Source organism: Castor canadensis, chromosome 1 (genome assembly GCF_047511655.1).
Source record: "Castor canadensis chromosome 1, mCasCan1.hap1v2, whole genome shotgun sequence".
Taxonomy (NCBI): domain Eukaryota; kingdom Metazoa; phylum Chordata; class Mammalia; order Rodentia; family Castoridae; genus Castor; species Castor canadensis.
Window position 1 is genome coordinate 127,522,147 of NC_133386.1, and position 27,033 is coordinate 127,549,179.

Genomic DNA, 27,033 nt, shown 5'->3' on the forward strand with positions numbered 1-27,033 from the left:
TATGTCCTCATCATGGTGCTTCCCTATGCCATACCTTTGTTTTAGCAGCTCCCTGTTGGAAGGTTATTGCCACTAAAACTCCTTCCTAATTTGACTTACTAATTCATACACACCTGACTGCTATTAACTTAGCCCTGCTTCACTCCCAAATGCTTCTCCCTTATGTTTTCTTTGCACCCCACACTTATTTTACAGTTATACTGGAATAGTTTGATATCCTATCACGTGGTTGATATTTTCTAGAGGCCAGAATGATGTCTTTTATTTTTTTTCTTTGCTGTATTTTCAGTGTCTACCTAAGTGTCTGGCACATGGAAGAGATGTAACTGATGTTAGAGGTCTACTAAGAAAATCCTTACATACTAGTGACAATGAATTTCCCATAATGCTAATCCCACCTGTGCACTGTGGCCACACTCCTCCAAACTCTCATATACAAAACCCATCTGCCTACTTGATGCTTTTCATAACAAACCAAGTTAGTACAGAGACACATAACAATGACATGTGTGAGTGAATGCAGTATTAATTATCACTATAGCTCTCTTAACTGCTACAAAACAGGTCCCCTCATGAGCATTCAATGTAGATTTCAAAAGGTCAAGAAGGAAAGCTATTGCATGCTAATTAGCTTTAATTTCTACCTTTACATGATCAACTGGAGTTGGCAAAATGATGGAAAGTGGGCAGAAATGCTGTGGTAAGATGGAAGCCAGAGGCATTAGCCTTGCTCTCTCCAATCTTTTTTTGTCCAACAGATTCGACTACCTTCACTCCATTCCATCCCTTCAATGCCACAGGGTCAGAGTATCTTCATTGGAAATGGAATAAAGTCACTGTTTGTCATGGTGCTGAGATTCTGGATGCAGCTAGTGAGTTCCCTCTTAGTGAGAGAACCATCTCCATGTCACTGGAGATACACTCCCTTTGGGTTCCTGTATTCTCATGATATCATGAGACTTCTGTTTTATGTCTGCTTCCTTCACAAAGACAGGATGTTGAAGACTCAACCTGAGTTTTTAAAATGCTTTTATCCCAAGGAATAATACACATCTAGTATTTCATGGACAAACATTGGTTGAATTAATGAAGCAATCAAACATGGGCTGGGTATTCATGTGGTAAGGAGCATATATAGGAAAGTATCCAGTATAAGTAATGTGAGTTCTCAACTTGTGCTTGACTTGTAGAACTCCCAGGTTTTTGTTCCAGAGATACAAAGCAGAGAGGCCTTCTTCTGCCAAATTCATCTGCTGTTCTTGACCAATTCTTCTGCCCACAATTCCTGTGTGTTTCTGATACCTCCTTACATAAATTGAAAGAAATCAAATGTTTCATTTTTCCCATTGATACCTTAAGTGATATAAGACCTTTCTCTGCCCTGGATTGAAGAGCCTTTTAGACAGAAGACAAATCTAGCTCTCAAATGAAGCTCCTGTCTTACCAACCAACATATTAAAAGAAAACAGAGAGAGAGAGAAAATGATTCTCACATATTCCTTTACTTTTTCCATTAAAATTACCCTTTAAGCTGCCTGGGTTTGCTAGGAGTTCGGAGTAAATTGTGTTATACCAATATACAGACCTAGGATCCATTATCACTGTAATACTAGGCAAAGTTCTTTCAATGATAGATCTAGAAAGAGAAAAAGGGTAGAATTGATCACACATTAAAGGATTACACAAGACACAGTGTCTTGTTCAACTTTTTAGCAACTCTAGGAGGTAGATGTTCCTATAACATCGTACTTTTACAGTTGGAAAATGGGGGAAGAGAGAACTTCAGCATTTTATTCAAGGTCACATAACTGTTAATTGGTAGAACCAAGCCTCAGATCCACTCATGGTTGGCTTATTCCAATGGGCATGTTATTAACTATCATGCCATACCACCAGGCAGATGTAGACAATCTTAGAAAAATTACCAAAGTGCTACATAAATGCAACACTGTTCTATCTTTATGCTGTCTAAATTAGTGTTAAATTTGCTTTTAAAATTAACTGTAAACTCCAGTCTCAAATCTAACATCTGCCAGAGCCTTATTTTTTCATTTCCTTTTCTTTCATTGTTATTATTTTAATTTAAACATTTTGCCAGTATAGATCTACATCTTTCTGGAACATCTGTAGGCCTTGGGTGGGCAGTTATGAAGGCTGATTAGATATCAAAGTACCATCTGTGGGGCTCACTTCTGTTATTACCTTCCTTGGCAGTCAAATAATCACAGGGGAAAAAAAAGAATAACGGAAGAGAGATAGTAGTTTTCTCTGTGTTCACCAGAGAAGCAAACAGTCTTTGCATATCACCATTATGTATTTATTCCACTGTGCTGCAATGTATTAGTGGAGAAGCAAAACAGTATGTATGTGCATTGCTGAAGATGGTCAAAGGAGGTGAGAAACTGCACAACTCTTCCTCCTGCGTGGAGAATTTTGATACAGGCTTAGTGTCTGTAGAACAGAGAGATACCAAAGCTCCAGACCAAAAACATAATCTCCATAGTGTGATAAGCTGTAGAACTATTGGGCAGTGACAGAGATGAGGACCCCCACTATAGCCACACATGCAAATTCCTGGCCAATGGTGCCAATCTATAAAAAAGGAAGATGATTCCCCTTAGCTTCTTGATCACCTAACAAATGTTTTTCATGGTATCTGAGTAAGAAATCACCTTATAAATGGAATGTACTATAACCAGGCCCCTGGTACCCAAAGGATACCATAATTTTTCTTCCTAAGGTGAGGAAACATACCATTATCTTACTGCAGTGGTTCTCACCACTGCTCAGTCTCCTCACAGAATCTGCATCCTCCACGCTTTGTCTACTCTAAGCAGCATCTCACCTTTATCATTCCCTGCAGTGATCCATTTTGTACCTTTTCACATTCTGCTTCCTTTAATCAAATTGCTTCCTTCCGTTCCTTTTCTTCTTTCTCTGCCAAACTTCATGAATGAATTTTTATCTGCCAAGACCTGGCTTATATGACATGACCCTCTGAAGTCTTTCTCGACTCTCCTGTAAGAAGTTCCATCTTCTTAGGTCCTACCATACTCTGGCATGTGTCATGTAGCCTACCAAAATATACACAAGCCATATTAATGCATCATATGTGTATTCTATACATATGTGGTGTTATTGGGGGTTAAAAACAACAGAAAGAATCTGCCTTCATGATGCCTAGATAAAAGTAGATGAGGTAGACAATAGAGAGATAAGCATATATAATAGAATATCATATCTTTATATGATCAAGGAATTAGAATGAAGTAAATATAGGAATAGAGAGTGGCAAAGGTAGGAGAGTCAAGGGAGCTTTATAGAAGATAAAGAAAACTGAGACCTGGAGTTGGTGAGAGAGCTGACCATATGGATATTTGGGGATGCAAAGGTCCTGAGGCACGAGCATTTCCAAAATATCTGAAGAACTGTAAGAACACAGTGTGGCTGGATCTGAACATGCAAGGAAGGAAGTGTAGAAATGAATCAGAACATGAGTTATAGATATAGAAACCAGAGCCTTATAGGACATAGCAAAGTCTATGAGTCCTAAATGCAAGCAGAAACAAAAACCAGGGAGTTAATACGTGAGGTTGACTTTGGCTGGTGGAAAACTCATAATATGGCTAAGGATAAAAGTAGGGATACAACTTCATGCATCTTAGAAGTAAAGAAAGTCAATATTGACTCTACCCTTCAATGGCTGTGTTCTAGCTGAGCTGACCTCTCTGAGTCTTAAAATGCTCTCAGACTTTCCCACTCAGGCTTTTGCCCTTGCTCTTCACCACTGGGAATGATCATCCAGCTCTTCAAATAGCTCCTTGTTCTTGTCCTTCAGATATTGTCTCATAGTGTCTGAGCAGGTGAGTCTTTCCTGGTCTGAAGTCTCCCAGCTCAGCTACCTTCCATCCCACTCACTAGCACATTTTCTGCTTAGTGCTCATCACTATCTGTATTTCTCTGGTTTGCTGATTCATTAATCTTGCTTCTCCTTTACTAGAATGAGAAGGCAGCCAGATAAAGACCTTGTCAGTTCTGTCCACCAGTGCAACATCCACTGCCTAGCAGCCATGTGTAGCATATCACAGGCACACAACAAATATTTACTTGTTGATGAGCAAATCATAAATGGAAAAATAACTGAGTAAGAAAACCAAATGGAAAATGTACTATATCGCCTATAAGAGACATCCCTGGTCTGATCTTGAAAACTTTAGGAAGGATACTTCAAAGATATGTTTAGTTACAGGAGACTCCTATTTAAAAAAGTATGGCTTTCAATTTGGGTTACATATTTCCTTATTTAAGAATACCTAGTGAAGCTGGATGCTGGTGGTTCACACCTGTAATCCTAGCTACTCATGAGGCAGAGAACAGGAGGATGGTGGTTTGAAGCCAGCTGGGACAAACAGTTCACAAGAGCCTATCTTAAAAATATACCAACACAAAACAGGGCTGATGGAGTAGCTCCAGTGATAGAGCAACTACCTACCAAATGTGAGGCCCTAAGTTCTAATACCAGTACCTTAAGGGAAAAAAAAATATGTAGTGAAAACATAATTTTCAGGTATAATGAAAAATATCTGCCATTCAGTCTTCTTCTTTACTCCTCTTAATCTTGGGACAGCCAAAAGACTCTTGTCCTTTCTTTGTAGTCCGTATCCCTTCTTTACCTTAGTCCTGGCATCATATAGAATCTAAGCCAAGTGATTGCTTGGTCCCAAATTGCTGTGTCCAAAGTCATCTTCCTAAAGAGGAAAAAAAAATCTGTCTGAAACCAATATAGATGCTTTTATCTATTAGATCATCCTACACTACTCACTGAGAGCAATGTCCCATCACTATTATTTTGTTATTTTTGAAAGTTATACGATATTTGACATTATTGAACAAACTCACAGTAAAAGCCAGGATCCATATTAAACACTAACAAATAATTATGACATAACCCTTTACCTCTATGCTGACTTTGTGATAAGTACTTTTATGACCACTTTAAAACTGAAAAAATGTAGAAAATCTACATTTAGCCATATTTCTCACAACTACTAAGTTGGCTAAAATGTGAATCAAACATATAGCTATACCCATACATCTATCTATATGTATAAGACCCGCAAATTTCACCTCTGTCCTAATCTCTGTACCTCCATCTCTAGCACTGACATAATTGAACATTTAAAAGTAATCCTGTCAAACTCTCAGTGCTTTATTTAGGATAAATAGGTATGCTATTTATCTATTTTTCTTTTATGATACCTTTATTTCTTTTATACCTATTTTTCTTTTATGATTCTTTTAACATCTTTAATGTTTGCTCTTCGGGAAGTTATAAAGGATGTATTATCTCCCCCAGATGAGCTTACAATATAATTAACCCTATGCCAATCTGTAAACATTTATTGAGAAATGATTCTGTACCAAGCAAATCACCAGCAGTAGCAGTATTTAGATGAATGAGGGATGGTTCTTTCTCTGGAATATTTCACATCTGACTGGAAGAGATAGTTGTTAAAGCAATTCATTAAAGTGATTTATGCAAACATTGAAATAAAGATACTCCAGGGCAGGAAAATAGAGATTAGTTCTTCCAGGAGGAGCAGTAAAAAATCTTCACAGAAGAGGTGATATTTCAGCCATAATAGAGGGATAAATAGGAGTTCACCAGCTTTCCAGGTGTCTTTACACCAAGTGGTTTTACAGCAATAAAGCATAGCTGTGTGAAGTGTTTGTGATGTGTACAGAGCATGGTTGACCCTATTGTGGCTAAATTGTGTGGAGGAGGATACAGGAGGTTCTTTGAATGTGACTGATAACTCAGAAGCTCCAGGCTATCTCCTGCATTAACATACTGAGAAGCTTAGGGTCATCTGGAAGTTGACAGGGCGTCCTTAGATGTTTATGGAGAAAGGGGTCTTTGAAAAGGATATACATACAAAGTCATAATGATGAGGTGTTTCTGTTCCCATTCAATGCTAGGAGCACTGAACCACATGCTACAGAAAGCCAGGAGACACCCTCCACTCCATCACACCACAGCCAAGGCAGGCTTTCCCTCTGCTTCCAGCACAGATTAGATGTATTTCCACATTAGATTTGCATAGTACAGAAGCTATGGTGCACCACAGTAAGAAGCTTTCCAGTATCAAACATCATAAATGTTTGGGTATTTCTGTTTCCTCACCTGTACTACCATGTAGACCATTATACTTACTAAGGGATAGGCTAAAAGAGAGGCATAGATTCTGAAACTTTATATCTAAATTTAGGCTGTGGCTAAGCCACTTCTTATCTACAAGAGTTTAGGAAAATTCTGTAGCCTCTCTTTGCCTCATGTTCCTCATCTGTAAGATTTAAATTGTAATATAATCTAAACTCATGGTTTTGTGTATATTTAAAGAATTAATACATGGAAAATACTCTTAACAGTGTCTGGCACAGAGCAAGTCCTCAGTATTTATTATTATTATAGATCTCAAATTGATTATGAATGACAAGAGCCAAGCTATTGCAATCCCTGCTTGGCAGATCCCCAGACACAGAACTGATGACTATGAAATACTGTTCTTTTGCTAAGGCCAGTGGTTAAGCTTCTTCCTCATGCTGTCCCAAAGAAGGAAGATTAGTAGCACTTACTGAGCACTTAACCATATGCTGGTGAATTTACACACATTATGTCATTTAATTTCACAACCACCAGTGCTTTGAGCACGCTACATAATATATATGTATATTTTGTGGTACTGGGGCTTGAACTTGGGGCCTTCACCTTGAGCAACTCTGCCAGCTCTTTTTGTGATGGGTATTTTCGAGATAGGGTCTTATGAATTAGTTGCCCAGGCTGGCTTTGAACCATGATCCTCCTGATCTCTGCCTCCTGAGTAGCTAGGATTACAGGCGAGAGCCACCTGCGCCCAGCAATCTTTATATTTTTGAGCAGAATGAGACTTAAGAAAGTTGAGCCACTTGCACAAGGACAAGATCTAAGTAAGTTAGACTGATGGGAAATTCACTGCTCTATACTTCTTGTCAAGTTAAAGTGGTCAAAGTAGTTTAATTTTTATATCTTCTCTGATTAAAAGTGAATTTATAGTGCTGATGCACATACACACAAGTGGTTTTGTACCATTGCTATAATTTGTGCTCCTTAACTTTGTATAACATGTTTTCTAAATTCTTTCATGCTTCCTGTCTTATTTGTTCACCAAATCAACATATATATCATTATTGATTTTTGAGATAGGTTCTTGCCATGTAGCTCAGACTGGCCTCAAATTTGCAATCTTCCTGTTACAGCCTCCCAGGTGCTGGGATTACATGTAAAATGAAGGATCTAATCATTTCCTTTACGTTGGGCTGCTTTCAGTTAAGCTTCAGGCATTAGGATTTTCACAGTATTTTAATGAAAAGCTTATCGTGGCTTACAACTATGGCTGAGCCTTTGCTTCCTTGGCATTTTATGGCAATCATCCATGCTTTATAGACTCTTTTATGCCAGGAGTCCTTGACTTCATAATGGAAAGATCTGAGCTTCAGGATGAACTTGATTAGGTGAGGTGAATGTGATAGAAAAGTGATTGAAACATTCCTTGGATTAAACTTGTTGAGGACATTATGAAAGCCAGTTGCTATAAGGCTGTTGTGCTCAGGTACTAATTAATGGTGCAGGCTTAAAATGGAACCATAGAAATCTGATGTACTGAACAGTTATGGATAGTCCAGTTTCACCTATATGATTATTAAACATTTCAACTCTATAGTGTCAGGTCTACATACCAGATGAGGGGCATTTCTATGCCTTTAGTAATGCTTTTAATCCTGTTGTATCTTCTAGTCAGTATCATATAATTCAATTTTCCAAAGCGTTATAGAATTCACCTTTTTTATGACATGCATTAAAGGGAACAAGAAGAAAATCATTTGAGTTGTAGACTAAAGCACTGACTAGATTAAGAACAACACAGCAAATATCTAACTCTCTTTAATCTGTCACACTTCTTTTATGTCTGAATGTAACATGCAAGTATACTAAATATTCATGGCCCTTCTTCTGTGTGCCAAAGTGGATGTCCTCTGTCATAAATCTGAATCAAATTTTTCTTATCTCACCAAGATATTGTCATATAATAATGTAATTATCTCACTTATATGATGTAAATGTAGCAGAAAAAACAGTAGGATTTTCACTTTATTCAAAATGAAAAGCAAAATAATTTCAATAAAATGACTTTAATATTAAACTAATTTTCAATGAGAATCTGTTAAAGTCTAGGAAGCGAAGGCTTATTTTTAGTTGTGCTGGCTAACTCACTCATCCATTTATTCATTCACCTGAAATGTAATTGTGTACTTACTTTCATTATATCCTAAAAGTGCCTAATTTATGCCACACTTTTCTCATTCGTATGAGAAATTTTAAGTAGATACTATGACTAATTTACACTTGAATTAAGTGATTTTTAGTGGTTTAGTGTCTAGCACATAATTGAAAGTTGATAGTTTCTAATACATGCAGTTGATATTTAAAAGAATTGTTTTCATTTGAAAGTCATTTGGGAAATGATAGGGAATGTGACAACACTAGTTTGGGCAAAAAGACAAAAAATAAAACAATAATGACAATGTTAGGGTCCGAAAATCCTATTCCTTCCAGAGACAGAGAAACGTGAATGCAATCAACAAAGCAGAGTTTATTGAGCTGGCAAGCCAGGGTCAAGCTCCCACACAGACACACAGGTCCGATTGGGCAGACAAGACCCCGAACCTCTTTAGGGAAGATCTTATATAGGCCCCTACCGGCCGTTACAGCAAAAGCCCGCGCAGTACATAGCCAATGAGTTTGTAACACCACATACATTTCCAGCCTATCCATTTAAGAGTACATTACTTCTTAGCCTATAGATTCAAGGGTCAGTATTCATGCGTGCGGTTACATTTAGCAAGCAGGCAGGGCACATCTTGCATGTACTTTGTACTTCTAGTCGTCTTTCGCAATCCGCTCACATTCCTCACATTCCTCACATTCCACCTGCCCCCATCCTGTTTATCTTATCCTGCACAGGGCATCCTGTACTGGCTTTACTGGTTTCTGCTATGGGGATCTGCTGGGGCAAAAGGCACATCCTTTCATCCCCCCCTTTTCTTTGGGCTATATTGAGGAATCATTCTCAAGGGGATGAAGAGCCTGGTATTGTTGGCGGAGGACCAGAAGTTGGACAGTGTTAATTTGGTTTTTGATGAAAGTCACCAGTCGGTTTAGAATACAAGGTCCTATGGTGACCAGTAACAGGAGGATTACTATCGGCCCTGCTAGTGCAGACAGGAGGGTAGCTAACCAAGGGGACTGGTTGAACCAAGATTCGAACCAGCCTTCCCTGGCCTCTCTTTCCCTTTTTCGTTGCTCTAGGCCTTCCCGAAGTTTGGACATAGAGTCGCAAACAACCCCGGTGTGGTCAGCGTAAAAGCAACATTCCTCCCCTAGAGCCGCACAGAGGCCACCATTCTTAAGGAACAGTAGGTCCAGTCCCCTCCGGTTCTGGAGGACTACCTCAGATAGGGAAGTTAGGGCTTTTTCAAGGTGGCTAATGGATTTTTCAATACGGTCTAGGTCCTCATCGATGGCCGCCCTGAGGGAGGTGAGGCTGGAGTGCTGAGTGGCCAGAGAGGCTATGCTGGTACCCACCCCTGCCAGGCCTATTCCAAATAGGGTAGCGATGGTTAGGGTGGTAATGGGCTCCCTTTTTGCCCAGGGGCGGTTGGACCAGTAAAGAATGGGATATTCAGCTGGATGGTAGAGGATTCTAGGCACCACTAGCACCATCAGGCAGAATTCCCAGGAGACATTAAAGACTGATCCAGCCAAGTGGGGGGTCAGCCCATTCAGCAAGCATGCCCACCAGGTGCCTCCGGCCGGGGTTATCCAATGGGAGGCATTCCAGTTTGGGTGCTCAATTATAGTAGCACACAATTTTTTATTTCCTTTTGGGACCTGCCCTACACAAGTCCCTTGGCCACTGACCTGAGTCATGGTCAGGCTGGCAGGTCGGGCCTCCCAACCCGTTGGAGTGGTGGTGTTGACTACAAAAGAGGAATTGATTCCAATAGCCTCGTAGAAAGGGGGTGAAGGGCTGTAGCAAAGCCAGCAAGCCTCAGTCAGATTAGGGGCTATCCTATTCAAGGTCTCAAATGTAGCAAACAGCAAGGTCTCCAGGGGGCTAGGTGGTACAGTGAAGGGAACGGTGGTTGTGGGTTCTGGGGGTATTGCTTTGGGACTCAGAGAGTCATTGGGAGTGGTGTTCAGGGGCATCTGGGGAGTTGTGCGTGGAACCAATTTTGCCTCGGATAACTCTGGCTTTAACACAGGATTAGGCCTTAACACGAGATTAGGTCAAATTGTTAGAGTAGAGACTGGTTGTCGCACACGCCACAAGGTAAAAAAGGGCTCCTGGATGACTTGTTTTGTAGAGTCTGACTCCCCAGGATTTACCCAATTCCCAAATTGTCACCTTTTTTCCTAAATCAGTGAAATTTATCATAATGGGATTACAATTGGGGGGAGTTGGGCATCCCTTATTTATAGGTCTAGGTTGGTGGTATGTAATACCAGATTGAGAGACTCTACTTAACTGAATAAGGTCCCCCTGTTTGGGGGGTGGCCACTATATGTGCCCTGAGCTTTCACAACCCCATGACTTACAATAATAGTCTGCGATTCCTCCACATTTTTTTCCGTGGTTGGGTTGGGGAGCGGGGCAGACATAGAAGTAACTTTGGCACAAATCCCATTGTCCCCTGCCAGTGAATAAGGCCCTCAAGTCAAAGTATAATTCTGGGAACCAGGTGCTGGGAGGGATCACCTTGGAGGTCTGGTTAAGAATGTCTCCTGTGGATACATCTACAATCATCCAGGTCAGGTTAAAAGGTTGATGTGGATTTGTATGCCCCAAGCAAGTGGTGGACAGGGTTAGAAAAAGGAATAAGGTTACCGAGGTCCAGTTTGCTGAAGTTTGAGTTTGAAGGAATTGTCCTTGTGGTGGGACACCCTTCTTGTTGACAGGAAGTCTTCCTTCACAGCTACAGGGTCCGCAGGTCTGATGTGGGTGTAGTGGACCCAGGTGATGATCCCATTCTAGGAGGGCTGCGGAGCATCTTGGGTGTTTTTGTTTTCTGGAGCATTCCGTATCAGCCGGAGCTTGAGTGGATTTGTGGGATGCTGTCGTGCGGTCCAATTTCCCTGCTCCTCCTGAGGACGTGCCCGTCTCAAATGGGAGTGGTGTACCCGTGGTGCGATTCCATCAACCTTGAGGGCAGTGGGGATAGTAAGCAGTACAACATAAGGTCCTTTCCATCTAGGTTCTAGGGTTTTGGACTGATGCCTTTTAACCCATACCATGTCACCCGGGACTATGCCATGTTCCACAGTTGGGACCCTCTCAGTAGTATGGTACGCTTGAATTAAGGGCCAGATTTGTTGTTGCACCTTAGCTAGAGCCTGTAGCATAGTCAGGTAATTTGGGGCCAGATCACCTAGTCCCGGGCTTAAGGTCCTTTGAATGATGGGGGGTGGAGCCCCATACAGGATCTCAAAGGGAGTTAGCCCATGGACATAAGGGGAGTTCCGGACTTGGAAGATGGCCAAGGGAAGGAGTGTCACCCAATCACCGCCAGTCTCCAGGGCCAATTTGGCTAAAGTCTCCTTTAGTGTCCGATTCATCCTTTCTACTTGCCCTGAGCTCTGGGGGTTATATTCACAATGTAGTTTCCAGTTGGCCCCCATAGCCTGGGCTAGTCCCTGCAGGACTTAACTAACGAAAGCCGGACCGTTATCTGACCCAATTGCCTCAGGCACCCCGTACCTGGGTATGATTTCCTCTAGTAAGGCTTTTGCCACTACCTGACTCGTCTCCCTCTTTGTAGGAAATGCCTCCACCCAGCCCCAAAAGGTATCTATGAACACTAGCAAATATTTGTACCCAAACTTCCCTGGTTTTACTTCAATAAAATCCACATCCCAGCTTCTTCCCAGGGCCCTCCCCCATTCCCGAATACCTGTGTGGTGCCCCTCCCTTCGTCCTGGTTTCATAGCTGTACAGCTAGCACAATCCTCCACAATTTGACGGACGGCCGTGGTCTGGTTCGGAAATCGGAGTTGTGCAGATGTCAGCAAGTCTAGCAACTTTCTCCGCCCCAAGTGGGTAGACTTATGTAAGTTAGCCAACAGGAATCGGCCGAGTTTCTCGGGCAGGATTAGCTTGCCTTCCAAGTCTCTTCTCCATTCATCCTCCCTTTTTCTAGTGAGGGAGTGGGCTCTCATCCAAGTGAAATCCTCCGAGGAGTACTCTGGTCGCGGAGGTAGCAAAGGGAGCTCGGGGACAGGCACATCTATAGCCGCGACCACGAGGGACTCACCATTGCTGCTCTCCTAGCTTCTTGATCTGCCCTGTTGTTACCGACAGCTTCCGGAGTCTTTGCAGACTGATGGCCTGGGACATACATCACTGCCACTGCCTTCAGTTTTTCCACTGCTATTAATAGAGGCTGGACTTCGGCCAGGTTTTTTAAGCCTTTCCCTTTTGCTATGCGAAATCCCCTTTCACGATAGATGGCTCTGTGGACATGGATGGTACCGAAAGCATAGCAGCTATCGGTGCAGATATTGACTCGTTTTCCTTCTGCCCTTTCCAGGGCCTCGGCCAAGGCAATTAATTCTGCTTTTTGGGCTGAGGTTCCGGGTGGGAGGGCACTGATCCATACCGTGTTTCCTTCTTGGTCAACCAGTGCTGCCCCTGCCCTTTGGACTCCATTTTGGACAAAACTGCTTCCATCAGTGTACCAGTTTAATTTACAGCTGGACAGTGGGGTGTCCTTTAGGTCAACCCATACCTGGGTAACTTTGGAGAGGAACTCCTTGCAGTCATGGACAGGTGTCTGTAGTTCCAGGTTGGGCAAAAGGGTGGCAGGGTTCAGAGTTACGGGATCTGCAAAAGTGATCTGCGTCTAATTTCTTGGAAAGATATGCCACGGGTCTCTTCCAAGGACCTAACTGTTGGGCCAGGACTCCTTTGGATACCCCCTTCTTTTCATTCACAAACAGAGTGAACGATTTTGTGGGGTGGTGGGGTCAAGGCGGGGGCCTGGAGAAGGGTGGCCTTTAGCTGGTCAAAGGCCCGCTGTTGTTCCTCTCCCCACCTCCAATCCAGAGCCTCTTTGGTGGCCTCATATAGGGGTCTGGCTATCTCCGCAAATCCCGGAATCCAGAGTCTACAGAACCCTGCCGAGCCCAGGAACTCTCGCACTCCCCTAGTGGATGTGGGGGGTGGAATAGTCAAAATAGTCTGTTTCATGGCACCAGTCAGCCATCTTGCCCCATCCGTGATCCGATAACCCAGATACGTCACTGACCTTTTACAGATGTGGGTCTTCTTGACACTCGCCCGATATCCCAGCTCACCTAACTCCATTAGCAGGTGTTCAGTAGCCTCGCTGCACTCCTCTCAGGTTTCTGCTGCTAACAGTAAGTCATCGACGTACTGTAGAAGAGTGACTCGCGGGTGACTCTGGTGAAAGGGCTCCAGGTCCTGGCTCAGGGCCTCGTTATACAGGGTGGAGAATTTTTAAATCCTTGTGGCAGTCTGGTCCAAGTGAGCTGTCCAGTCCGGCCCCCATCCTCTTGCCATTCGAATGCAAATAGCGGCTGACTGATTTCTGACAATGGAATGCTGAAGAAAGCATCTTTCAAATCAAGGGTTGTATACCATACTTGTGAGGGCGGCAGGTGACTGAGCAAGGTATAGGGATTCGGTACAGTGGGATGAATGTCCTCCGCCCGCTCATTTACCTTTCGCAGGTCTTGCACAGGCCTATAGTCCCCGCTTCCCGGCTTTTGGACGGGGAGCAGAGGAGTATTCCAGGCTGACCGACAAGGCCGCAGTACTCCTTCCTTTATTAGCCTGCGGATATGAGGGGCTATGCCTCTTCGAGCCTCTTTGGGCATAGGATACTGTTTTACCCGAATGGGAAGAGTGGAAGCCTTCAATTGTATAACTACGGGAGGGAGGTGTTTGGCGAGGCCAATTCCCGCAGTCTCTGCCCAGGCCGTGGGAAACCTTTTTTAGCCATTGGGCTGTGTCCCCTCCTGGCTCCTGTCGGCTCTCAAGCAGTCGATATTCGTCGGCCAATGATAGGGACAGTACATGTATCGGGCTCCCCTCCCGGTCAGTCACAATTATTTCATCTGGTTCAAAATAGATACGGGCCCCTACTTTGGTGAGCAGGTCTCGTCCGAGCAAGGGAGCAGGGCTCTAAGGGACGACCAGGAAGGAGTGTGTGACCTGGTGTTTTCCTAAGTCTACCTTTCTTTTGGTAGTGCATGAGCATAACTGGGTACCCGTGGCCCCCTGTACGACACTTGTTCATTCCTTGTTCAAAGGTCCACATGCCTTGTTTAAGACCGAATATTGGGCGCCGATATCCACCATGAACCCCATCGGCTTCCCCTCCACACATACAGTTACCCAAGACTCGGGGAGGGGGTCCGAGCCCCGTCTCCCTCAGTCCTCTTCTCCGGCTAGAAGGACTCTGGCCTGCTCTACTGCTCGTTCCCTTTCCCAGTTACCTCCCGGTCTCCTGCCAAACCCTCTTCTTCCCTTTAACTTAGGGCACTCTCTCTTCCAATGCCCAGTCTCCTTACAGTAAAAACAGTGTTCCTTATCCGGGGTCCTGGCGTGGCCCCCTTCCCTGGGTTGGTCGCAGACTCCTGCTAGGAAAATACAGGCCATCTCTCTTTGTTGCTTTCGGTTCTCCTTAGCCTGGAACTCCCTGTCCTCCTTTCTCAATTTCTCGTGGGCATCCCTGTCTTCCTTTCTCCGCCTTTCCTCCCTTTCTTCTGGAGTTTCCCTTGCGTTAAAGACCTTCTCCACTATCTGTAACATTTCCCTAATGGTTATCTCCCCTAAGTTTTCCTGTTTATTGAGTTTTCTCCTAATGTCTGGAGCTGCCTGATTAATGAATGAGAATACCACAGCAGACCGGTGGATCTCTGCCTCGGGGTCAATAGGGGTGTACTGATGGTGTGCCTCATAGAGGCGCTCTAAGAAACCAGCCGGGCTTTCGTTTTCCCCTTGGACAACTGCCTTTACCTTTGCAAAGTTGGTGGGCCTCCTAGTGGCCGCTCGGAGACCTGCTATAAGAGTCTGGCGGTAGATTCGGAGACTCTCCCTATCTTCTGTGGTCCCGAAATCCCAATCAGGGCGGCGTAGGGGGAAGGCCTCGTCTATGGCCAGTTGGAGGGTTGTGGGTCTCCCGTTGTCCCCCAAGACATTCTTTCTGGCTTCGTGGAGGATGCACTCCTGCTCCTCTGTCGTAAAAAGAGTATTGAGCAGCTGGTGACAGTCGTCCCATGTGGGGCAGTGTGTATGCATGACAGACTCCAGGAGATCTATGAGACACTTAGGGTCTTCTGAAAAGGGTGGGTTCTGCGTCCTCCAGTTATATAGATCACTGGAGGAGAAGGGCCAGTACTGAAACTGTTGCCCCCCTCCCGGTCCTCCTTGGCCTACCGTCCGGACTGGAAATGTGGGGACAGTTTCCTCCCCATGTGTTGATGAGGAGGGCCCATCTTCTCCCTCCCTTTCCCGTACCCCTCGGGGGCGGAGTCTTCGACCCATTCTTCCTCCGGCCGTCGGTACTGTTGAGGAGGATGAGGAAATTTCCTCCTCCGGAGCACTGGCCTGACCAGGGGGAGTCACGTATGTGGGCGGCCGATCTTCCTCTACCCCCACGAGGGATGGGTAAAGGTGGGAACTCTCCGGTAAGACCGGGAGTGGTAAAGAGGGTATCCTATTTTGAGGACTGGTCAGGGAGGGAAGGGGAGGTTTCTCTTCCTCTTTTATGACCAAGGCAGGCGTGACTGGGGTTTTAGCCCCGGGAGCCAAACTGGAGGGGTGAGTCAGAAAAGCTGTTAACCAAGGGGGGTGTTCCCCGCTAAATCTTCCCAAACCAAAATGTAGGGGACCTGATCTGGGTGGCCTTGATTGCCTGGCCAGAAAACGACAGCCTTGACCTTAGTGATCAGGTCTAGGGAGAGGGAACCTTGAATGGGCCATCCGACTCTGAAGGTATGCCATTCTGCAGAACAGAGGGTGTCGAACTTACCTTTCTTAATGACCAGACCCGCATTTAATGCCCTTTTTTTGACTTCTGGAAAGTGAGAGAGAATCAAAGACTTTGGGGTTGCTTGTCCCTGTCCCATTGTGGGATGAGAAGCAACTGCCAGGAGCGATAAAACAAAAAGGGTGAAAGCAACAATAACTCCACACACACAGAACACTCTCCACCACTCGCTTGGACCGGTTCTTCTCTCACGCTGGTGCGCACCCCATTCAACCTCCTCACCGTCCAATTTGGGTATCAGGCCGAAAGGCGTCAACTTGACGGGTGGTCAGTCAACTAGTTCAATTAGTTCTTCACCTGGCGCCAGGATTCCTGAAATGCTCGAGCCCAAATGAGAGGAAAGCCTCTCCCAGCAGGACCTTGTGGTCCCCTTAACAAGATTCCCAGAATGATTCTCCCCGGGGATTGGCCAAATCCCCGCCGCGGCCCAAACGGGAACAATCATCTACCAATTAGTTCCCTCCAAATGAGAATCTCAGACTCTCCCAATGCCTAGGACTTGGAAGCACCTCTGCTTTCTCGTGGACGGTCTGCCTTCTCGAAAAAGGGTATCTCGGTGGGACCTCCAAATGTTAGGGTCCGATAATCCTATTCCTTCGAGAGACAGAGAGTCACACGTGAATGCAATCAACAAAGCAGAGTTTATTGAGCTGGCAAGCCAGGGTCAAGCTCCCACACAGACACACAGGTCCAATTGGGCAGACAAGACCCCGAGCCTCTTTAGGGAATATCTTATATAGGCCCCTACCAGCCGTTACAGCAAAAGCCCGCGCAGTACATAGCCAATGAGTTTGTAACACCACATACATTTCCAGCCTATCCATTTAAGAGTACATTACTTCTTAGCCTATAGATTCAAGGGTCAGTATTCACGCATGCGGTTACATTTAGCAAGCAGGCAGGGCACATCTTGCACGTACTTCGTACTTCTAGTCATCTTTCGCAATCTGCTCACATTCCTCACATTCCATCTGCCCCCATCCTGTTTATCTTATCCTGCATGGGACATCCTGTACTACCTTTACTGGTTTCTGCTATGGGGATCTGCCGGGGCAAAGGGCACCTCCTTTCAACAACAAAGCAGATGTCAGTGTCTCATGTCTGCAATCCTAGCTATTTGGAAGGCTAAGATTGGAAGGATCATAGTTCAAGGCCACCTAGTACTGAAAAGTTCAGGAGAACCCATGTTAACCAATAGTTGGGTATAGTGGAGTGCAGCTGTCATCCCAGTGATGACAGGCAGTATACAAAAGGAGAATCATTGTCCAGGCTACCCTGAACAGAAAGTAAGACTCTATCTCCCCAAAATAATCAGAGCTAAAAGTGCTGATGCCTAGATCGCTGAAGGTAGAGTGCCTGCCTCACAAATTCAAACTCCAGACTGCCAAAAATAAAAACAAATAAATCAATAATCCAAAACCTGAGATATATTTCAAACATAATTTATTGTGGTATAAAACCAGGCAGTGAAGTCTCTAAATAATAAAATAATTGAAGAATAGGCAAAATTATTTGGGGTTGAAGGAGAAAAAATAGATTTTTCTAATAGCTATGCACTTTTTAAAATTTCATCAGAGGTATTTATGCCAAATACTTCACTGAAGATATTCAGAATACAACATATACAACTACACAGAAAGCACCTATACATACCAAATTTCCTCCTTTTAGAAATTACATTGTAGCAAGGGAACACTTTACAAGCATAATAAATTGATTATCTAGTACATTAGACTGAAATAAGCAATAATGAGAGAACTATGAGATAAAGAGAGAGGGAGTGAGAGAGAGGAATATCAAAAGGAACATAGTAAATAAGAAGTTAGAAAGATAAATATCCATCAAGCAAGAACTTGTAGACCAAGGCAAAGAATCTTTCTTCTATGTTGGCAATGAGAAACCACTTAAGAGTTATTTCAAGATCTAATTTATGTTTTAAAAGAGTAATTCTGGTGCTTACTTCAGCAGCACATATAATAAAATTAGAATGATATTAGCATGGCCCTCGTGCAAGGATAGCATACAAATTTGTGAAGCATTCCATATTTTTAAAAAGAGTAATTCTGACAGCTGATTTAATAATAATGGTTATCACTAATTAATAATTATTATTAATACATAATTAACAATTCTGATTGCAAAGGGCAAAGGTGGAACCAGGAAAAGCAATGAGAACCTGTTTAATGGTCCTGGTAAGAAATGAGATCAAGTAAGAGAAGTACTCATATCAAGATATATTATGAGGATAAGATCATTTTATGAATGGAAAGTAGAGTGCGATTCAAATAAAGGAACAAAAATAAGACTGATTTTTTAAAAATTTATCCTAAGAAACTGTCTAATCAAGAACAGGGGTTCACTTTGGAGGTTGTTAGCTTCGAACAGTTACCAAACCCTCAGGTTCAGGTGTTGAGTAGATGGTTGGATATGAGTTAAGACAAATGTTCTGGGTTGAAACTATAAATCTGAGAGTCATTGCCTCACAGATGTTCTCTAACCCATATATCTAAAGTAGACAGCAAGTGAGGGCAGCTAGAGACTAAAGAACAAAGACTGAACTCTGTGTTACTCAAGACCTAGGCAGTCAGCGAGAAGAACGATACCTAGTAACAAGGACTGGGAAAGAATAAAAATAAGGCAGGAGAACAATGGATGCCTAATATTGTTAAGGGGAAAACAATGATTCACTGTTTCAAATATTGTTGGAGGATAGAAATATTGAGAATTGGCCACTGGATTTGGAGGTTTTATTTAAGCAGTTCCAGTGGTATGGTGAGTATAGAAGATCACTTGGAGAATTTTATATATGAGGAATGTGTCAGAGACAATGCCAGATAATTTATTCAAAGTAAAGTTTAAATGTAAAGGGAACCAAGCATTGAGTGGTAGCTACAAGGAGGATTACTCAAGACTCTTGTTTGTTTGTTCCGCTAAGAAAGAAATGCAAACAATAGGATTTGTCAATGAGAGCAGCTTAATTTAAAAATAAAAACTTGATGATATATGAAGAAGAATTGCTAGGATAGTGGGAACATGGATGGAATATAGTTATATAAGTATATCTGGCAATCATCATTGCTAATCTGAACTCTGTAATTAAGGTGGAGAAGACTCAGTCTTGTTCTGTTTTATTTTTTCTTTATTCATTCTCCTGCTAAGTACAAGCATGGAATAGGTCCAGAATTGGGTTAAATAAGGGACTTGCCCAGTGAATTCCACAAACAATGAGAGGGGTCAGGACGTTAAGCTTCTATGCAAAGAAGTGATTATTATGTTGGCCAAGGAATTTAAGCTATGTAAAGGAGAGACATAGGGTTTCAAATGCAAGAGGGAGAAAGATTAAGTATTTAGATAAAGGGATAGGAGGTCCTGTAAGGTCAAAGGATTGTTGGCATTGGTAGTACTACAGGAAGTAATCTGGAAAGTGAAGATACCATAGTCAGAGAGTAAGGTGCATACAGTTGAAGTTATGGAGATATTGCAATTATAGAAAACAAGATCTATGGAGATCTAGGCAGAGAATGTCTACAGTAGAGTAGAGAGGAAAATAATTAGAGGAGAGGATTAAGGTCATAGAAATGAGATCAGAATGTTAAGAAGGTTATCTATCTATATACGGATTATATGTAATATTCAAGTGCTCACACAGAGTAATGTCAGAGACACTGATAATGAACCAAGAATGCAGGGTGGTAAGATCCACAGCAGGGTGTTTCAGAGCATGGCAGCAGTATGCCAATAACCAGCTCTTGGGAGAACAAAACAAACAACTTCAATTTGTAGTGTTTGTCAATTTCTGTGAATGTAAATTGCACAGTGGAGTTTCCAAGCTCCAAACAGAATATTATGAAAGACAGAGCTGAGAGAGATGTGCAGTGTTGGCTCTCATAAGTCAGCTCAAGCCAACTCTGGCACAGTCCTGGAAGATGGAGTGAGAATGGTGTGGAATGAATATTAGTTGGAAGACACTGATCCCAGCTTTCATCCCAATGGTGTAAGGCCCACATGAGAATAAGATCCTTACATAAGAGAGCCTCATAAGAAGCACAATCCTTGGGGCATGGCAGTTTTCTGTAAGATCAAAAAAATTAAGGGAATGTTCAGAAAAAAGTTTGAAAATTTTAGAAGATTTTGCTGACAATAGATCCTGAATTCCAGAAGGAGAGATTTAAATGTAAGAAAGAGAATGGAAAAAGAGGTTGTTTTATGAGGATAAATGTGGGAGATGGAAGGTGACATGTACATCTGGGTATTCTTGCATTTGAGGAAAATAACAGTTGTAGAAACCATCATGAAGGCCAGGCATGGTGCCTCATACCTGCAACCAGCTACTTGGGAGGTGGAGATTTGGAAGACTACAGTCTGAGGCTGACCCTGGGCAAAAATTGAGGCCATATCTGAAAAATAACTAAAGGAAAAGAAGGCTGGGAGTGGAAGTTGGCTCAAGTGGTAGCCTTCATAGGAAGTCCAAGGCTTGGAGTCAAACCCCAGTGCCAGGAGAAAAAGAAAAGAGAAGAGAGAGGTAAGGAGAGGATTGGACAGGAGAGGAGAGGGAGGGGAGGGTGTTGGAAATATGGGCCCCAAAATGACCACGTGGAGAGGAGTGATCTGGCCAAGAGATTCTTTATTGCCAGGTGGGAGAGGGAGAGAGCAGAGAGAGCCAAGAGAGCGAGGGAGAGAGGGGCAGGGGCTTAAATACCCCTCAGTGAGACTCAGTATGATCTGATTGGTTAGGATCTTATGGTTCATGCTGATTGGAGGTTAGGGCAGAAGGAGGGTTCAAGCTAGACTTGAGGCAGGGCCATGACCCTGGAAAACAGAAGCTTAAGGGTGCAGTAAGAACTGAAACCTATCAGCGCCGTTATTGCCAACATTCCTGCCTTTTTTGTTTGTTAAGGAAGGGGGGCGTTGTGTTTGCTCTGGCTTCTTCAAGCTGGCAAGGTGCAGCATAGGGGAAGGGAGGGTTAGTTGGCAAACAATGTTGGGGTGCTGAGCCTCATGATGGCGTACACCCAGGCTCCGAAAATGAAGATTTCCTCTTCCCTGAAGTTGATGAAGTTCCCTTGTAGCCACAGGTTGTAAAGAGTCTCAGCTAATCTTCCGACCTCCGCATGGTGGGTATCAGCCAACTATCCTGGCATTTTGGAGAGGTTGGTATCCCTGGATACCAACCAGTTGTACTGGTTAAATTTTTGATTAGCAATAGCAGACATGTAGTATGATACAAGGGAGGAAGCTTAAGAATAGGAGAGCAAGAACATAGGCATTAGGATGGGCATTGGCCAGGAGAACCACTGTGAAATGTTGTTCCCTAGACAATTTCAAGAGTCCTCCAATTCTCTTCTCCATTTTCTAATTGTTTCTTGAGAGGTGCCGCCATTGGGGAACCCATTGAGCTTGACAGCAGTGGGTGTCATGAGAATGACCAGATGAGGGCTGGTCCACTGAAGTCCCAATGGAGAGGGTAGAAGATCCTTTTTGAGAACAAGATGCCCTGGTTTAACAGAAATTGTTATAGGGTGGGACAGGATCTGGTCTGTAAGTTCTCTGAGAAGTTCCCTGAGAAGGCAGGTAGTCAGCCAGAGGAGCAGAGTCTGTTGGAGGCAAGTTTTTCTAAGAGAAATGGGTGGCCATACATTATCTAAGACCCAAATAGGAATATTAGGAGGAGCATGAAAAGGTGTCTGTTCAGGGACTGCATACCTAGGGATCTAAATTCTGCAAAATCCTTTAACTGCCAGGAAAGCTGTAAGCTGTCTTATGGTATGGGGGTTGGGAAATGGAAGATTGGTTTGATGCATTTGTGACTCAGGGAGTGAGTCTGTCCCTTTAAGACCACATCTAGATAGGTGACCTATGGGAGGCAGGGGCTGTCAGGATTTAAATGTAACACTCTTGGATAAAAGAAAGCTTTAGCTCATTATTTTATATAAATTGACACCTTTAACATTTAAATGTTTGTAACATATTTAGATAACACTGTTACAAGGTGGTCATTTAAGACACATAAATGAACTCTGATATAGTAGTACTTAAAGCTTGACAAGATCAGCAGAAAACATGAATAATTTCTTTGGTAAAATCTTTCTCTGTAATGGTTTTTTGTAGATGTTACTCAGAGCAGAACAATATTAAGATAACCTTGTTATTTCATAGACATAGAGAATTTGATTTTAGTTTGACATGACCCTAAAAATCTTTTAGGCAACTCTTAGATTATATTCAACTTTATCACACGTTGAAGTTTTTTATTATACACTTTTAAACTTACTCAGACCTTCATACAACATACTAAACCCTTTGATGGTTTGTCCTCATCTTTCCTATTTGAAACAATCTTTAGGATGAACCCTTTTTTGCAAAATCCCTTCTCATCCAAAAAACCATTCCTTTTTCCTTTAACTTCTCAAAAAATACATTTATTACCTATCTATATCCTTTCCAGTTGTTTACTTTGTAACTTGTATTTTTAAATTAACTTTTATAAGAATTTTAAATTTATTATAGGGGATGGAGCACCTAATTAGTAGCCCTTATTGTTTTAAGGAATTTATGATAGGCATAAGGCTCATCATCCCTCAGGATTGAGGGGATATTGTTTTGGGTGTGGAAACTGTGAGGGATTTTTGAGTTTTATTTGAATAGGGAGGGCCGTCCTGGCTCACCCTACACTCATCTCATCAGTCCACACTGTGGAATCTTCTTTGTTCCTGAAGGAGGGGGCAGCAGAGATAGCTGCCTGGGGGGAGGAGAATTTGAGCTTTTAATTGAGATAGTAAATCCTGTCCCAGCAGGGACACTGGAGTTTCAGGTACTATGAGGAAAGAGTGACAAAAGAGGAGGTCTCCCCAAGAGTAGGCCAGAGGCCAGGTAAACTAGCGCTCTAGGGGCTGGCCAGATTTGCCCTGAACGATAACTTTTGTCATTGGACTGGGGACCAGGAGAAAAAGGTAAAACAGAGAAACAGGCTCCATTGCCTAGGAGGAAAATAACCTTTTGTTTTTCTGCCATTATGGCTCCTCAACATTGATGCCAAGAAGTGGAGTGTGGCCAGGAGGCTTAGACCCATCAATCCACAGGAGGTGGCACCTCGCCTTCCATCTGGTGATGGGGGGCATTTAGACCTCCAGTGGTTACCCTAGCAGAGGGCAGGGTCCCAGTTGGGGGCGGGGCTGTCTCCCGGGCTGTCCCCCCTTAAGCATTCTCTGCAGAAGTGCCCCTCCTGTCCACCATGGTAGCAAGTTCAGGATTCAGGCCCCAGTCAGGTGGGGCCCTCTGAGAGCAGCATGAGGCCATGGTGTCTCTTATCTTTTTCTCTCCTGTTAGTAAGGTCCTGGACATACAGACATAGCCATAAATACAGACATGGCTAGCTGTATTACATGGCTCAATGACTTTTCCCTTCAGCCACAGTCTGAGTTTTTTATGAATATCTAGGGCTGACTGTTAGAAATTTATCTTTGAGGAGAACCTCTCTCACCTATGACTCTGAGTCCACCATGGTATGCTTTCTGATAGGTTTTTGCTGTAAAGTAAAGTTGTTCTTTTACATTGACCCCTGACACTCTGGAGAGCAAGTCTCTGAACTGTTCTAGGCCTCAGTTTCCTCACTTGAAGAATGGTCTAGGTTAAACTACGTTTTTCCACTATGAGATGGCTGAAGTGACATTAATGCCACTTATCTTCTTTACCATTTTTTAAATTTTTTTTAGTAATGCTGGGGAATTGAACCCAGGGCTTTGCACATGCTGGGCAGACATTCTCCCATTGAGCTACTTCCACAGCCCCAAATATTATTATTATTATTTCTTACTTTGGCTGTACTGGGTTTGAACTCAGGACTTTATGCTTGTAAAGCTGCACTCTACTGCTTGAGCCATATAATCATTTCCAACCTGAGTGGCCTGGGCCAGAACCCATTGCTTTTCTAATGACAGAAATTTGTATAGAGGACCTCAGTTTACCATTTTTACTTTTATAGAAAAGGTCTAATTGGAGTATGGTATTGTAATTTAAGGAACCCTGTGAAGGCCACTTCTCTTGGTCAGCCAAGGCATACTAAGGCCAGGCCTCAGTACAAAGCTTCCAACATTTACCAGCCAAAGACTGGAAGATGCAGGTCCCATCTAGAAAGAACAATATGTTAGGATCCTGTCTTTTAGCTAAAAGCAGGCAGCCTCTTTAATAAAGGCTACCTTTTTAACAAAGAAATCATTTGTAAAGTTAGAGAAGGGCATTCAGAGGGCATTTCAGGCCAATTACAGTGCCATACGGGACAACTAGTGTTAATATTTGGAGGGAAAAATTTATGCTGAGGCCAAAGGTATAGAAAATTCTAAATGAGAAATTTAGAGACCACAGTAATGTCTATTTTGTTATTTCTGTAACTATAACTTTGAGCTAACAATTGACTTACAAGGGTCTGATGCCCTGAGGTGTGAGGTGGGGCTAGGAGCAAGACTTGTGCAAGGCACCACTCCCTCCACACACAACTGGGACAAATGACCCTGACTGCCTAGGCCTGATCCTGTGGCCTGTCACCCACCCCCTTCCTGTGTACTCTGCACATGTTTATTCTAGGGGAAGTGGAGGCGGGCTACAGCCATCGCCACATGTGGCTGGCAGTCCAGGATTTGTTGGATCCTCTCTATGGATTTTCCTAGCTATGGCAGGCATTTTTGCTGTGTCCAGGAGCTGGCATCCTGTGCACAGGTGCGCCTGTTTGCTTTCCCTCCTCCCCTTGTGGGGGCAGAGTTAGAGCGTAGGTGTGGCAGCTGCAGTTTTTTGCAAGCACTTTTGTAAAGCAGCTGATTTAAAGTTACTTTAGACTAAGAGGCCTGGCAAACTAGTTGGAATAACTTAAGTCACAAGGTAGCATGCTACAGGTTTTTCATGGGAGGCAGGGTCCCAGCAAGCCCAGGGAGGGGAAGGCAGACAGAGACAGAGGACACGTGATGAGACCATGGAGGAGACAGAAAGGTGAGCTGACATCCTAGAGAAAATGCAAAGCGCATGTGACCCAGCCGTTGCTGAGTTCAGGTGGTTTGCAGGCCAAAAAGGCCCGTGGAGGCTATGGGTCACCCGGTGCCAGGCTTTTCTTGGAGGGTGGCCTGCGAGGGCCAAGGACGACAAGAATAGACCCAAGCCTGTGGCAGATAGGGAGATCTTTCCCCACCGTCTGAGTCCCAGGGATGATCAGAAAGGGGAAATGTTGAAACCCCAGAGACACCAAAGGGAGAGACCGCAATGGGAGCCCAATAGCGGTATATGGGCTCACCAAAGAATGTCCGGTGTTGGATGCAAGCGAGGACAATTGGGAGGATGAGTCCTGGCCAGTCACATCCTCAGAGTGGTCGTGGGGTGAGTCGGAATCGGGGTCCCACCAAGATTAGTGGGGAGCCCCTCCCCGAGTCATGGCACCAAATGTAAGGAAATATGGGCCCCAAAATGACCACGTGGAGGGGAGTGATCTGGCCAAGAGATTCTTTATTGCCACTTCACTTCTTTTCTCTTTCTCTTTCTCTTCCCTTTCCCTCTTCCCTTCCTTTCCTTCCACTTCCTTTTCCCTATCCTCTACTTCCCCTCTCCTCCCCTTCCTCTCTCCTTCTCTTCCCTCCCCTCTGTAAGGAAATATAGGCCCCAAAATGACCACGTGGAGAGGAGTGATCTGGCCAAGAGATTCTTTATTGCCAGGTGGGAGAGGGAGAGAGCAGAGAGAGCCAAGAGAGCCAGGGAGAGAGGGGCAGTGGTTTAACTACCCCTCAGTGAGACTCAGCATGATCTGATTGGTTAGGATCTTGTGGTTCATGCTGATTGGAGGTTGGAGCAGGAGGAGGGTTCAAGCTAGACTTGAGGCAGGACTGTGACCTTGGGAGGCAGGGCCATGACCCTGGAAAACAGAAGCTTAAGGGTGCAGTAAGAACTGAAACCTATCGGCACCATTACTGCCAACATTCCTTCCTTTTTTGTTTGTTAAGGAAGGGGGGCGTTGTGTTCACTCTGGCTTCTTCGAGCTGTCAAGGGGTGGCGTAGGGAAGGGAGGGTTAGTTGGCAGATGGCGTCAGAGTAGCAAGTCTCATAATGGCATACACCCAGTCTCCAAAGGTTAAAATTTCCTTTTCCCAAGCTGGTTGAAAGTTTGGTTAGAGATTCTATTCACCTGAGATCTGAGAAACCATAGTAAGCAGGGTAGGAGGGTGCAGAGAGTAATGAGCATAAGCAAAGGACCCAAGAAAGGCAGGAGCCAGGTGACGAGAGGAGAGCTCAGCAGGTTGGTTAAGGTGTTTTTACTGGGTCTCCTTAGGAGATCCTTGGCCAAGTCTGTTAACCTTTTGACATTTTGTTCCACAATTCTGGACTCATTGACATAATAGCAACATTCCTCCCGGAGGAAGAAACAGGTGCCCCCTTTTTTGGCTGTTAAGAAGTCCAGGCCCTACAATTTTGGAGGGCCACCTGAGCTAGAGAGGTAAGCTGACGCTGAAGGGAGGCCAGTGAGGCCGAGGTGGATTCAAGGGTGATCTGTAAGTGCTCCTCAAAGTCCCTTGCTGAAATAACACTATGGCCAAGAGCTCCCCCTGCAAAGCCTGTGGCAGCAACGGAGGTTGCCAAACTTATACCTACCATAACGAGCAAGAAGACAGTGCGCTTTGGTCAAGCGCTGAATAAGAGGGAGAATTCAGCTTCCCCATAAAGTGTAAGTTGGGGAACTATGATTACCAGTATGCAGGGCCCAGGGGTAGTTTGGGTTATGCAGGAGTGTAGGGTGTTGTGGCACCAGAAATATAGCCCCGAGGGAGATGCCAGTTGTGCTGTAACTGTGACATTGATATGACAGGAGAGAGAAAAGTTGGACCGAGATGT

The 27,033-nt window shown here is 43.9% G+C and overlaps 1 protein-coding gene and 1 pseudogene across 13 annotated transcripts in view; both read left to right on the forward strand.

The window, feature by feature from the left end:
* The window catches only part of Tenm4 (teneurin transmembrane protein 4), a 2,881,475-nt gene that overhangs the window by 1,181,525 nt on the left and 1,672,917 nt on the right, over positions 1 to 27,033 (forward strand). The window lies entirely within an intron of this gene.
* Positions 18,123 to 18,220, forward strand: LOC141416356 (U6 spliceosomal RNA; annotated as a pseudogene).